The sequence below is a fragment of the Pteropus alecto genome, unplaced genomic scaffold, assembly GCF_000325575.1.
Source record: "Pteropus alecto unplaced genomic scaffold, ASM32557v1 scaffold20, whole genome shotgun sequence".
Taxonomy (NCBI): Eukaryota; Metazoa; Chordata; class Mammalia; order Chiroptera; family Pteropodidae; genus Pteropus; species Pteropus alecto.
In genome coordinates, this window is record NW_006436298.1 from 23,759,293 (window position 1) to 23,772,194 (window position 12,902).

At 35.7% G+C, this 12,902-nt stretch overlaps 1 protein-coding gene and 1 pseudogene across 15 annotated transcripts in view; both read right to left on the reverse strand.

The window, feature by feature from the left end:
• Positions 1 to 12,902, reverse strand: part of KIAA0825 (KIAA0825 ortholog) — a 356,002-nt gene that overhangs the window by 71,234 nt on the left and 271,866 nt on the right. The gene's annotated exons all lie outside the window — the stretch shown is intronic.
• On the reverse strand, positions 1,035 to 1,153 carry LOC112480690 (annotated as a pseudogene).

The following is a 12,902-nucleotide window of genomic DNA, read 5'->3' on the forward strand; positions in this document are numbered from 1 at the left end:
TTTCCACATGTCCTGTCTCTACAAGCTCTTCTCTGAAGACAAGAACCATAAATACAACTGTCATGTCAATCATTTGAGAAACATTTTCCAAGTGAATTGAATATGTTAAACTCCACATACAGTTTTGTAAGCATTCTTGCAACGTAGGAATGTGCTGAGTCTATCTAAGGTTTTCTTCTGATCCAGAAAGTGTTATGAAAAGAACAAATGAAACTACATTTTATTTTTTAGGAAGAATTAAAGATGTCTTCTTTAATTGTTATACTAATGATTTTCTAACCAATGACATATGCTTGCTAATAAATTTTATCTTGCAGAAATATGAATGTTTTCTAATGGGAAGCATTTAAAATGTCTTAGTTGAAGACTGATTCAAAGAAAAGCCCTATTTTGGATTCATCTCAACATCTATCATTTTCCCAATAGTGTAACTATCTTTTGCATTAAAAAAAAAGCTTATGTCCAATCTATAATTATTTTCTGCTAATTAGAGTAATTCATGGTTAATTATTCAAAATGATTCCTCTTCAAAATAAAAGCCATTTCTTGTCATGACATTTTAAAAAAGATATGAATAAATATTATCAAACTACAAATTTCTGTCAGAAGGGAACACTTTTATTATTTTCTTAAATAGCATTAAAATCTTTACCAGCAAAGGCCCCAGGTTCCCTACTTCAATTAATGTGGACTAGAGAAGGGCAACTGAACCATGAAGTGATGACTATCTTACTAAAGATCAGTTATATTAACTACATAGAAGTAATTTACAATATTTCTAAAGAAGAAAGTGCAGAGCAATAAGACCCAACAATGGACAAGGGCAAACAGCAAACATGTTAGCTTGGGACCTCGGAGTCCAAAGATGGACTTGAAGATGTGTGCCTCTTTAAGGACTCTCATTGGGGTCTTGCTGATGACTACATCTCTCTTTTCTGGGATTGTCCTAGACCTGCTCCATCCCTATTACCTTTGGTTGACCTCACAGATTGCAAGGACCTTGTTAGCTTACAATCCTTTATTTTTATTTTTTATGCCTACAGCACCTGGTCTTCCTAGGCGGTCTCCCAACCAAGTACTAACCAGGCTCGACCCTGCCTAGCTTCCGAGATCAGATGGGATCGGGCTTGTTCAGGGTAGCATGGCCATAGACCAGATTTTCAAAATAGCCATGACAAAAACTAGAAGGAAAAAAATAAATAGATGATGATGATGACAGTCATGCTTGGTAAATAGTCCATGTGTCTTTTTCCATTTAGACAGAGCCATGTGACTAGTGTTGGCCTGGGGTTTGTGAGCTGATTTACCACATGTTGAAGTATTTGATTGCCAGTGGGAAGAGACCCTTCAGTGGACTCTTTCATGGCCATGGCAATGAAAGAGGTTGTGTGCCTAAGGCAGATTCAACAATGGAAGTGGCCTTGGCTGCTGAGTCACTACATGAAGGATACTGTTCTGGAGAATTGCCTAGGCTCACAGTTACTTTACTTCTTCAACATACAGAAGTCATAACATTAATCTGTGCTATGTGTGGCTCAGTAGGGCCTTGAGGCATATCTTTGTACAGAATGAAATTGTTTCATATAGGCTCATTTCTCATCTAAATGCTAGAATAAGTTTACACAGGAAGCATAGTGGTGTGTCCTTAAACACCTGTCACCATAAATGCAGAACTCCCTTTTTGTGTTTGCATACGTAATTCCGTATCTTCCATATTTGGGAGACAGTATGAAAGACTACATTCTGTTTATTAGGAGAGCTATTTTTTTAAAAAAGCAAATGAAATAATTTTTTAAAACTTGGCTTTCAGTAATCCACTAGGTACACAAGAAAGCAGAAAGGCTGAAGATAGTAGGATTTTATTTTATCTATCTGAAAAATGTTTCACAATACAACTCTTTGAAAATGGTTGCTGATTTTTGGTTTGTATTTTTTGTTTATCATATGTTGACCTATCTGGGTAGATGTTCAAAGATCTTAAGAATTATCATTACATTATTTAAATAAAATATTACAGACCAGGTAAATATTCAATTACAGATTACTCATATATGTAGGGCATCCATTCTATGAAATATTTGTAGCCAATTAACATGATAATGTAGATCATTAACTCTCAGACGGGGGTATGATAACACTCATTTATCTAGTTGGAAATGGGAAGAGTTACAGCTAACATGCTGAGAACTGTATCTGGAAAACTATTTTATCTGTAGTACAGCCTGATTGTCAAAATTTGAGCACATTTTTTAAATTTTGTACAAATGACCGTGAGAGTTGCTTCGGGGAAAAAATATAGAGAACTATCATGACAAGAATATTTATCGAGTAAAAAGAATAAAGACAAAAGGAAATGTGCTGGGTCCCCAACTCATGGCAGCTACATAGAATTGCAGGGGTTGACTTAAGAAGGTACATTATTAGACAAACGGTAAAAGAAACTTAGCATGAGGACAAATATTAGTGAGTTTGAATTGTCTGCTTTGAAAACAGAGACTTGTCTAACTTGATTATGTTGTGGCTTTGTTTCCCATACACCTTTTTGAGGCCATATTTTCTTTCTCAAGTGTAATTCCAGTTGTGGGGGATAGAATTTGTTTTCTTTTCTTCCTTTGTTACTTTAAGGAAATTAAGGTCAGCTGATGTATTTTTACTCTCCACATTTCAATGTAAGCAGAACAATTCCCATCGAGGGTTCTTGTGGAACTTCATTTAAGTTATGTTTTAATAAAGTCTTATTTGTATTGACTTCTGGGGTGGCATGGCATTCCCTAACTGATAAACTATTTGGGTTTACTCTTTTATGGAGAGATTTTAATTTAACATGATAGATTCAACCGTTGTTTTTCAGGTTTTATATGCATGCCTGGAAGCCATTTAATAACTTGCAATAACAAACAAAATGAATGTGACTTTTAGGGTAGACACCCTTGTAATTGATATTTTTACCAACTCAGGGTGTTTATTTATTTTGCCAAAAAATAAAGTGCATTCTTTCCATCCCTGGGGAATAAAGAGTAATGGAATTGCAATTTAATAAAAAGTTGTGAGAGATGCCATAGTTGCAATGAAAAAAATTCACACAGATATGTTTCTTGCTTTAGACCTGATCTTTGCATAACTCACAGAAAGTAAAAGATTTTTTTTTTTCTTAACAAATTCATTTGCCTTTCTGTGTAAAGTAGTTAGTGAACAAGGTGTGATGAAATATTTTAAAATATATTAACAGGTAATAGATAAGGTTCGTATGGACTAAACTCCTACATAGGAAATTCTATTATTTTAACTTTCAAAATTGTATATTTTTGATACTGAAGAATGGGATTTGGGACACAGGAGTGATGTTGATAAATTACAAAATTCTGCCTAAGGCTACAGTAGAGGCAAGAACAAGGAATGTAAGAATAGGGAATCTACAAATTAGCATGTTATGATTATTCTCTTTCATAGCATTTTTAGAACAGCTTTGAAAAGATTCAATGTCCTCAGCAGATTAACTTATTTCTACTGTATTTAAGTAGCATATACTATAACCCAAATTGACATGGTTCCTTGAGAAATATTGGAACAACTCTTGTATAGTGATAAGGCATTACTGAACAATGTTTTTGGATGGTAAACAGTAATAGAAATTTGAGATTGAAATGGCCTTTTCAAGGGAGCAGGTCACACCTATGAAAACACAAGATATATATTTTTTTAAGTTTGTCTCTCATTCCTTGATATTGAGCTTCTTCAAGCGTTTGTGCTTTAGTCACTTTGACATGTCAAGGATCCCTAATTTTTATGATGATGTCAGCTTGCAGCTAACCTTTTTTGAAAAACCTATTTTAAAAAAAGTCTCTACCTTACTTTCCCAGGAATGAATATAATTTTTCACAATAGTTATAGAGCTGATGAAATATTAAATGAGTTATGGGAGGAGGGGTTACAGCAGAGGTAAGGCAGTGAAGAGAAGTAGAGGAATGAGGATTTCAGTAATTGGCTGCAGCGATAATGCTTTGTCTCAGCTCTTAAGAAACAAAAATAATAGGTACTATTTGTTAAGCTGTGCGAAAACTTGAAGAAATAAAATCACTGTGTCTCAGTTTCTTCATCTGGATTTAAGAGCAATGTCTATCTCACAGACTATTGTGATGATAAAATTACATGCTATATGTAGAGCTATTCTAAGTTAAAGTATACAAAATCCGTAGTTGTAAATTCATAAACTGAGTCTTGCACGAGTTTTTAAGCTGTACATGAATTTCTGATGTGATGGACACACTAAAAAAAATGCTATAACAAACAAAAGAAGTCAAGGTTGAAAGAAACACTGCCTAATATGATGTCATCTACATTGTGGAAGACCGAAAGTCTCATACATTGCAAACCTCAAGTCAAATATGTAATCTCAAGTGCTGTTGATTTATCACCAGCTGTGTTACCACACTCATTTACATTTTTTATTGCAAATATTATTTTATGTATTTCTAAATTCAAGTTTAAATGGTCAAATAATGGCATCAGACTTACAAATAATAGCTAACACAGCTACTAATATAGTCACTCATTGAATGAATACTTCGAGGTTTTCTTTTTTTTTCTGATCTCATTTATGTTAACTACTTTCATTGCAGCGAAGTTTTAGGAAGGCTTGTAAACTTTTCCTGCTTGTTTACAGTACCAAAATAAACTTCCAGAGTTATTCTTTTCTCTCTCATGTCCACTTACAAATGTTACATGATAAATACTCCACAAAGAGTCTGATATTGATATTGGGTTTAATGCTAGAGTTTTTATTCCTTCTAGTTTCCTAGTTTAAATATCTTCAAGTTCTCTTTGATTGCAGCCTTTCTGTCCACATATTTATGCTCATCAAGTCCTATCAATATTTCCTTTTTATTTTTTGACTCTTCTAGTTTATTGCTGATTTCAACAGATTTTATCCAATAATCTTCTGCGCAAACTTTCTAAACTCAGTTCCAGGATACTGCAGCAAGCCAACACGTTGACTCCAGCAAATATTTTTTTGACTTGGGGCAGGGTGATTTGTGGTATGGGTAGTTTTCTTTCCTTAGAGAAGACCTTTCACTGGAGACATTTGGCCTAAGACCTGAATGATGAAAAGGGATCAGCTATTTGATGAGTTAGGGGACATGTGTTCCAGGGAAAGGGAGCAGGAGAAAAAGCTGTAGCGCCAGCTTGGTGTGTCTGAGGAGAAGAAAGCTAGCAAAGACGACATGGGGAGTGAGAAGAGATAAAAGCAGGTGAGTGGGAAGCCAGATCACACAGGGCCACATAGGAGTTGGCAGTTTTTCTAAGTGTGCTGAAAAGTCATCTAGGGATTTTAAGCAAGGAGAGTGACTAGACATGATTTACTTTTTAAGTGGTCACTCTGGTTGCTGATGGATGGTTGGCGTGGAGAATGGGGAACCTTCAAGAACACTCTAGGGTGTTCTTATCTTCCTCTGAACTCCCTGAAACTTCCTCACTTACTTGGCTTTTAAATATACACGATCTTGTATTAGTCCACTTTAAGTGTGTAGCACACAGTTTTACTGAATGCTCTTTGATGGACTCCACATCTCGGCCTCTGTATCTTGACTCCTTTGTGTTCTCCACAGCACTTAGCAAAATGCTTTGCACCTAACAGATACACATCAGAGAGTGTAGTAATTGTTGTGGAGCTTTATTATATAAATTATCCATCCTAGCAAAACAGAATAAATTTAAGACCTCCAGAGGTGAATGTCCCAAGTAAGAGGTGGCCCTGTAGATTAGCTCATACTAACAATTGTGAGCAATTTGAAGATACGGCCTTTGAGTTCTTTATAGTCACTGAACCTCATTCTATCCTGACATCTAATAGAGTTGATCAGCATGGTGAGAGCTTACCAAAAGTTTGTTGTAAATCATCAAAGGCTACACTTAAGATTTGCGCATGTTATTATACACAGATTTACCCCCAAAAGAAAAAGAGAACAGTAAACAAAATTTGCACTCTAATTGATGACATGCACACTATAGTATTTAGGGAGAAGTATACTGATGGCTGCAACTGACTTTGAAACGCATCAAAAAATAAGATGGACTGATGGATGGGTAGAAAGATGGATAGATGGATAGATGTGAAAAGGCAAGTATAGTAGAACAGAGTCAAAGTAATGGGTATGTGGGTATTGTTAAATTATTTAAACCTTTCTGTATATTTGAAATTTAAAAATAAAATATGGTAAAAAGTTGAAGGTAATAACTGAAAATGTGGTGAAAAGTTAGTTGAAAGGGATAACTGAAAAAAAATCATATTAAAATGATGACATTTATAGTCATTGTACTTTCAGTTTCATGTATATGAGCTTTCAGGAAATCTGATTGTTACATACAATACAGATTTAGTCTATTCATTAATGACTTTGAAAAGGGACCCAGGAAGTACTGTAATCAATTCAACTTCCTATTGGCTTCATATGTTAACAGTATGGGTTATATTCACCTTTGTATTCTAAATATTGGCTATGTCTCTGCTAAAATTTTCTATAGAATTCAGAAAATAAGATTAAAACATTAAATCATTATCAAAATTTAGTATTTTGTGATGTTTAATGATAACTGATCAAAATAAATACATATTATTTATAGGGCAGTATATTCTTGCCTTAGCGTTTCATCATAATAGCGAAAAGTACAATCAATTGAATATAGCAACAATCTCTCCCTGACACACACTTCTCTCTCTCCCTCTCCCCTCTTTCCTCCCCCTTTCTCCCACTTCCTGCTTCTCTATCTCTTTTTTTCTGATGAGGAGTGACTGCATAGTTTAGGTAAGCATGGCATTTAAATAGGACAGGAAATGACTGACATTAGTGCAAGATTAAAATTCAATAACCAGATTTGTCTTTTTAGTATGAAATCTCTAAGAATCTGAAGCACTATTGAGCTACTGTATGGTATAAATAAAGATGAACAATTTTTCTCAGTTCGCACAACTTTTGGTTTCTTCCTTTCTTATCATTTAAGTTCTAGACAGTTTATTTTAATGTATTGCTTTTATGAATGATTTAAATGGAAAAAATTGTTCTTTAATTTTTCTTTTAAAACAACAGAATGCACATTCTCACATTAACACTTTTTACCCTTGGAAATATGAATGGAATGCCTAAGCAAAAGGTACTTTTAAATTTCAGTTTGTATTGCTGACAGTCGATAGTTTTGAAGAAGACTTGGAGTGACAGCACAAAAGTATTCCTGCTTCAGCTGGACCAACCCATGCAAAATCTTTGAAGCCAGTGGAAGTTTTAAGTTTTTAAAAGGTCTGCCCATTTGTCAATAAATATGAGAAATGGGGCTCAGAGTTGTATGTGAATGAATAGGTTGCATGCATTTTAAGGCAGTCTTACAGGAACACATTGAGAGATCTGGCATTCTTAAAATCGAGCATATGTCATATCAACATTTCCAGTACAAAGTATTTTGTTACCGCTTCTGCAATCTCAATAGCCCCATGCAAAGGTACATCGTTGAACCAGAGCATATGGAAGTGGCTCTTCTGTTGTGCTGAGCTACTGCCTTACCTTTTTCTACACATTTGCCAAAGAAATTTCTGCTCTGGAAATTATACTATAGCAAAGAAAGAAGTAAACACATGAGGTGGATTCCATTTCTCAGAACATATCAGTATGAACCAGTGCTACTAACTGTTTTCTAAGACTGCTGAATCAATACAACATATATGCACCTATGCTTTAAGAAAGTAGTCACTCTTTAAATTGCCCTTTATATTTACAATTACTTAATTACTTTATTTTGCCAAAAATAAAGGTCATTAAAATCATCTTGAAGCTTGACTTAAATTTCAGAAGTAGCTTGCAAGTTGTACAGCCTTTAACTATGTTCCATTTAACACATTTAATTGATGTAAAAGCTCACAAGTGATGATATAAAGGATAATTTACGCTTGCAATGCATTTTTGTCCAATTAATAGATTGCCTGTGTGTTGCATATTTTGCATGACAAAAGAGCAGAATATTAAACTGCCATTCATAATGAAAATGCACTTTGCAAATTAAAAGTGCCGAAACAGAAATTTTTCACCCTGTTTAGGAAATAAACAGTCCTTAACCAATTAAACTGCATTGTAATAATTCTATGATTTATTGCAAGTTGTTTAACTTTCAAAACTCGGCTAACCCATATTAAGGTCACAATCCATCATGTCTTGCTTGGAAAGCCAGCAAATAATGGCTGTTGTATTAGCTGCTTTTGATGATAGTATGAAAGAAGTATTAGCACTTGTCAACAAAACTGCTTACAACATAACATTAGCATGCATGGGCTGCTGTACCTATTTATTATTCTGGCAGCTTCACACATATTGTTACAAGCTTATAAAACATTTTGTCGGGTGGAAACCGAATGTACACTGTTTGGTTTTCTGATAGACTGGCAGCATAAATGTCTGGGCTGACTTAGTTTAGTTTAAGTGTAAATAGAGACACAAATTCTTCAACCTGTTCTCTTATTGATACTGAAAAGTGCTGAATTATTCAGCATCCAACTCTTCTGTTTGTGTCTATCACAGTTATCAATTACCCATCAGTCTTCTTGTCAAAACAGAATGGATTAATCTGGCTGAAAATAAGACAAATAAATGGATACTATAACAGGGGTGCAGGGTTGCCAGACTGTCAAAGGGAAATCCAGGCAGTGACATTTGCCGTCAAAAATGGGGATATCTGGCTTAAGTGAGCAAATGATTCCCCTTTGTGAGCCAAGAATGCACTTAGCTCACCGTTAAGTAAATTAATCTGCCTTCGTTGACTGCTAATGCATTAGGACTGAAGTAATAAATAGTTCAATTGCTGAAATTCCTTCATGTTTAAATAATTTTGGTCATCGTTATTGTTTCTCACAGGAAATTCAGATACATTCAGATACTTTATCTTGGTAAAGGGAGGGAGGGTTGCCTGGTAAATAAATGGACCCACTTAACAATGAAGTTATTGCCGATAGTTTTGTGCCACTCCACAGCTCTCAGCTGATGTGATACTAAGTAACTCTGCACAGATGGCTGGTGGAACCCATCCAACATCTGCAGCGTCCATCCTTGTTTTCTTTCCCAAACATTTTATTTGGAAATCTTGTTTGGCAAACTTCCCGAGACTGCCTAGCTGTTCAAAGTACATATTTCCAATCTATCTCATTTGGCCCTTCTAGAAAGAAAGAGCCAGCAAAGTGCCGTCTTACTTGGCACAAAATTTGCAGCCACAGACTGAAGCGAGTTTTAGGTTCCTGGCCAAAAATTTACAAGAATGTTATCTAAGATGCTTCCATACTGGACTGTTTTACACAGTCATCATTAACATCTGAAGCCTTCACATCATGACAGGATCAAAGCTCCCCAGTCTGTATCTGCCGATAGCTCAACTTTGCCAAAGTTCCCTCTTGTTCTTATCTTCCTAGGCATTTGTGTCATAACTATTGTGGACACGGTTCTTATTTAGACTGTGAGATGGTGAGTTATTAAAGGGGAGCTACCTGCCAGAATATGCCTCCAGCCACCTGATGATGAATGAACAGTACTTTTGATGAGTCATCATCTTTCTTCTTCCAGTAGTTCGTGTAAAGAATTTTAAGAATTTAAAAACCAGAAACAAAAACCTTCCTATATTCAAGGAGTTCAAAAGAGGTCACGCTAATAATTAAATTCCAGGTACAACTTCTACAATTCTCCTAAAGACTTTGACAGACTGGAAATTTCGGTCTCACATTCCCAGAACATTACCTTAAATTTCTCCTCAATGTAAATCAATTTCCCAGAACTTCAGCATTTAAAGGAAATGCTCTAATTGGCCTGGTCACAATTCTGCTAAATCTCATTTGCTTGGTATATAATCCCAAAACTATGGAAGGCAGCTACTTAAAATGTACAAACACTGAAACTTCTCTTGAAATGAAGCAGTATTTTTCTTACCAATTTGTTTTACTTTGTCTCTCTTGATCTCTTTTATTATAAATAACCCATTTATATGGAAAGGTAGCATTGTACAAAATTCTATATGGCCTAAGTGTTTTCAAAGTTTTAATTTTTTCTAAAATTAATTCTTTGCAGTACTAGCAACTAAGTTAATTGATAGGTGTGTATAATGACTTTATTTCCAAATTCCAGATGCCAGCTCTCATTCTGTGAGGAACATTTCGAAATATATGCCTGCCAAGTCTAAACATTCTTTCCCACTGGTTCCCTTTCACCGAAATCCCAATTATTTGCTGTAAGTCTGCTTTTGCAATGTCTCTTCTGTTATTCCCCCCTCAGTTACGACTATCACCCTGCTTTTGCCGTCCCTGCCGATTCATTCTTATGTTCTTGCATGCACCTATTCATTCAGCAATTCTCTGAGTGCCTAACATGAGTGGTCTCTCTGCCTACAGTCTTTCCTCCCACTTTAGTCCTCTGTCAGCCTGAAATGCTTTCCACCATCCCACGCATCCCTTAAATATCAGTTCAAATGCAACCTCTTTGTACATTTTTCTGATTCCCTCACTCACATGTGATTTCTTACTTTTTTCCAAGTCTTTTGAGCATTTTTCAATTTCCCTTATCACAACACGATAGAAATCCTATCTTTGCCATTTACTTGCTATGTGACTGTGGGCAATTTATATAATTAACTGAAGCCTCAGTTTCTCCTCAAAAATTGGGAATATTATTATCACATAGGGTGTGAGGTTAAATGAGATAATGCATGTAAAAACCTTAGAGCAATGTTTGTGAACATTCAAGTTCTTACTTGTTATATTCGTGTATGTGGCAGAAACTTATGTCTGTTGTAACATTTGTATGTTGATAAATAACAATTGTTCGGTGTTTCTCAGGAGCTTTAAACTAGGTTTACCTACTGTCCCCAGGCTAAACAATCTGGAGCCACACTGCCTGTCTTCATATCTTGGCCCTTGCTATTTACTAAATCAGTTTTGTTTTTTTCTTAATGGAAAGTCAAGCAGTTAAAAATTTCTATAGCTCATAGATAGTTGTTAAGATTAGCTTAAAGTAAAATACTTAGCAGATTGGCTGGCCCATAGCAAGGCCTTTCTATAAACGTAGCTTGTCATCATACTAGAAGGGTTCTAAAATGCTGCTTGATCTAACTCTAGTTGGTAAAAAAAGGCCATCGAAATGAATGCATAATTCCCTGAATTATCACATCCTCCTAAAAGGCCTTCCTGAATAACACTTCACACAGTCTCAGTCTATCTTGTATCTTTCAGACTGACTAAAACTGCCAGATGATGCTTTCCATTACATCACTCCCCAAACAGAGGGTGGTCCACATTCACCATCTACTGGAACATCAAACACCTCTTTCCAGCTTCCAGAGTGCTTCGTATTCAATCCCCCGCCCCACACGTTACCTTGTTTTTCTCCTCAAATGTACCATTTATCTTCTAACACTTTAGTTTCTGTCCTCTTGGGTCCATAAACTCTCAGAGTTTTTTAAAGAGGCCAAAAACTTCCCTTTCCTGCCCCACATATCTAGAAACATCCTCCCTATCTGCATCCATCTTTCTAAGTTTAAGTAACTGGACTCTGCCACAAACTTTCTGACTAACCTAGTCCTGAAAGATATCTCTACCATCTAAGTGGCTGATGCATTGAGATTTTTTACCACACAATTCAGCTATTAATTACAAATTGTCTTGCAGCGTTTACTATTTGTTTGTTTGCTTCTTGAGATATTTCACTATCTATTTGGCTTCCTAGCTCTTTCTCTTTTTTTTTTGTGGCTAATCCACATAGCTCTCTGGATAATCTTCCTGGTCCGTAATGGTTACAATGCCAGCTGTCCCCCAACTGTCTTTGCTATTAGCCAAGAGTTTTTCATGTACCAGGAAGGATTTTCATTCTTTCCAAACTTCTTAGAATAAATGACATCTTTATTCCATAGCTAGCCTTACCTTATTGAGGCAGCACTATGTTGAGTGGAAGAAGAAGGGACTTTAAAGTATAAGAGTTTGGGGTTTGAATATTGGCTTTGTCACTTACTAACTATATTACCTTGGACAAGTCATTTTTCTGAGCCTCGGTTTTATTCAGTATAAAAATACTAACACCTAGCTACCAGAACAGACATGAGGATTATAAGTAACATAAAGCGCCTGACAAATAACAGAGAGTAAACTTTAGATACTTCACCTCTCCAATTAATACTGTGAAAATAATCAAGGAAACATCATTTAAAATGGAGTCGAGAAGCCCTGAAGAAGTAATATCCCACACATGTACCATTTATTGTAGCGCACATAACCAACAGGAAGAAGGAAGGATATTAATCACATGGGAATTTCATCTGCTTTTGAGAAAATAGAGGCAGATCCCTGCCTGCCCTGGCAACTATGCACTAACCGCCACTTGCAGCCAATGAGAAACCACTGCAGTCTCAAATTCATGTTCTCCATCGACCTTTCATCCAAAACAACCTTCCCCAATTTTGTTCTAAAACCTAATAAAAGCGAGCCCCTCTCCTTTGTTCTTTGGACTTGCCTATGGTTTCGCCATTGCTTGCTTGTCCCAAATTGCAATTCTCCGCTATTGCCCAATAAACCCAGTTTGCTTATTGCTGTAAAATAACTGGCTGCTCTAAGATCAACAATATGAAACCATATTAATAGCCTATCCTTCATATTCACACTGACACAATCTTGATAACTCTATCTCTAGATTTATGTTTGTGTTGGGAACTTATGTGCCCATTTAACATTCCTCATCATATAATTAATTCTTTAAGAGTAGTATACATACTAATCTCACTATTTGTAAACTTAACTAAGTGCTTTGTCATGAAACCTGTAGAAGCCAAAACATACTGACATTGGAAATCATCTTTCACATGAAACAATGGCCTCTCTTCCTCTCATTTAAGAA